Consider the following 2,966-nt stretch of genomic DNA (forward strand, 5'->3'; position numbering starts at 1 on the left):
TTAGAATCTTTAAACTTCAAATAGTAGTTAGAGTATTAATATGTTAGAAGATTGAAATCACAAATACATGTTGGATAAGGAATTTTTAAGTATGTTGACGAATAGATTTAACAACGATTAGGGTTTATGAGTTTTTATTGTTAGAAGTTTAATGAGGTTAAAAATTTTGTTAGAGTTTAATTTAAATTAATTTGGATTTTCAAGTATTGGATTAATTAGGTAGTAGAATATTAGTAAGAATTTAGAATGATTGAATTTATTTAAGAAACTAAATTATCAAATGTTAGATTAACAAGGTACTACAACTTTAGTTATAAGTTAAAGAGTTTAGCTTTCCGTGTAAATACTAAATTAATTATGTTCCGATATAATTGAATTTAATTTTGGTTAAATTAATTTTTATTAAAATTATCTGTTTTAAGTTATTTTTGTCTTATAAATTAAATTGTTATGATTTTAAGAGAATTATTTCATTATCATGTAGTCCACCGATATACGAACATGAGAAGGTATCATGGTATGCCTTTAAAAGATAGGATTATGTCAAACTTGTATATTGCTCGCCGTCCATCTCACGAGGTTTATCAGTAAATTTAATTTCAAAATGTGTTTTTTTTTTAATCGACTCTCTATAATGTACCATAACTAAAAAACTATCATTACTAGCCATTGTGACTTCCACTCTAATGAATCCATAATATTTTGATATTTTTATATAGGAACAAATTCTTTATATCAATTTGATTTATATCACCTATTGGGTATCATAGTAATTCAAATTAAATAAATTCGATTTGTTTTGATTATTTTAAACAGTAAATCAAAATAACATGCATCGTTTTTTTTTTATATATTTACTTATTGATTTTTTCTCTTTATAAATCGACTCAAGTTATTTCGATTTATTGATAATCTTAGTAAATTGAGTCTAACTCATTCGATTTAATTATTTATTAGTTAAATTGATTTCACCTAATTCAATTTATATTGTATACTTAACTTATAAATTAAATTTTTTAACTTCAATTTATATAGAACTGATTTTAGAAAAGGGACATGTAATGTTTTGAATTTTGGAATTTTAGTATAATATTGAGTGGCATTTATATTGTTTATGTGATTTATCCTTAAATTTTTTATAAATTATAAATAAAAACTGTTACTAAATTAGTTCCACTAATATTTGATCGATTTTTATAATGAAGTCATCGTATTGTATTAAAATAATCAAGTTAAGAGTTGTTATTAAAAAACAAATTTATATTATAATAATAGTCAATTCAAGTTAATTTTTTTATTTTTAGTTTTAAAATTTAAAAAATTAAGATAAAATATTTATTCATTAAAAGATTAATTAACATTATTTATCAAAAAATATTATTCATATAATAGATATTTTTCTGTATAAAAATATAATTATTATTAATTAATTATATATTTATTTTTTATTAATAAAAAATACATATTTAATTATTAAAACAATTAATATGTCAAAATAATAGTTTATTATAAAGAGTATAAACGTAGCGAGATTAAAAAAATACTCGTGCTCCATAGAGAGCAAAATATTAAGTTTGATGGTGAAATATAAAATAAAAATATAAAATTACATTTGGTAGATAAAATATAAATATAATATTATATTTTAAAATATTAAATTAATATATTTTATATTATTTTTAATAAAAAATACAAATTATTAATAAAAAATATAATTTATTTTTTATTATTTTTATTATTTTTAATTATAATTTTTATCATTATATATTTTTTAAACATTTTTGGATAAAAATAAATTTATAATTTATTTTTTATATTTAATTTATTATTAAATAAAATATAAAATATTTTATATCTTATTTTTAGTACGTTATCCTATTTTATTTTCAAAATTTTAGTTCCACACGCATAAGGACAACCATCTTCTTGAGATCAATAATTGATGTTATATATATATTGGTGATGGACCCATTTGTTTATTATTTATTTTGGTACTAAGTTATTCATTTTATTATTTATTTAATATTTAATTAATTTATTAGTCTTTATAATTTTATTAAATTTATAATTAAATTCTTATTTTTTTTCAGTTAAATTTTTATATTATTTTTAATTTTATAATTAATAATATATATATATAAATTTAATTATAAATTTAATAAAATTATAATGACTAACAGATTAATTAAATTTTTATTTCACTGTGCATGAAACTTCTTCTATGTTCCAAAGTCTTCTAGAAATGGTTAGAAATGTTTCCTAACTTATAAGCGTTATTGTGAATTATGAAAGTCTTGGAGTGGAAAGCATAGAGATGACATCTCATTATGGCCTATGGGGTACCCCATCTACATAGTGCTTCTGGTGTGACGAGTGAGTGTGTGACAAATAAAAGGTTTCTCATCCATAAAATTAAAGGACTTATCAATTATTTATAAAAATCCAAAAATCAGAGAGAGAGAGAGATGCTAACGTTATTTATTGCATCAAAATGGCATTCAAAATTTTGATAATTGAAGCTAGCTAGAGTAATCAAATTTAATAGGGTTTGTTTGGATGTTGGAAAGAAAATGGAAGGAAAGAAAATAAGAGGAAAGAAAATTGAAAGAAAAGTTGAGTTATTTGTGTGTTGTTTGGATGAATAAAAAATAGATGGAAAGAAAATAGAAGAAAAATTTTCTTTTGTTTGGATGGAAAGAAAAGTGAAAAGAAAGAAAATCATAATAGTATAAAATTACGTTAATACCCTTATTATAAAATAAAGTTAAATATCTTTATTTATTCATATTTTATTATATTTTATAAATATTATAAAATATTATAATTTTATATATTTAATTTAAATTATTTATTTAATATATATAATATTTAAATATAAATTTCTATTATAATAATATAGTAAAACTAAATTTATATTAATATTTGTTAATAATAATATAACTAAGGGTAGTATTGGAAATACAAAA

This window comes from Arachis stenosperma, chromosome 4 (assembly GCF_014773155.1).
Source record: "Arachis stenosperma cultivar V10309 chromosome 4, arast.V10309.gnm1.PFL2, whole genome shotgun sequence".
NCBI classification, from domain to species: Eukaryota; Viridiplantae; Streptophyta; class Magnoliopsida; order Fabales; family Fabaceae; genus Arachis; species Arachis stenosperma.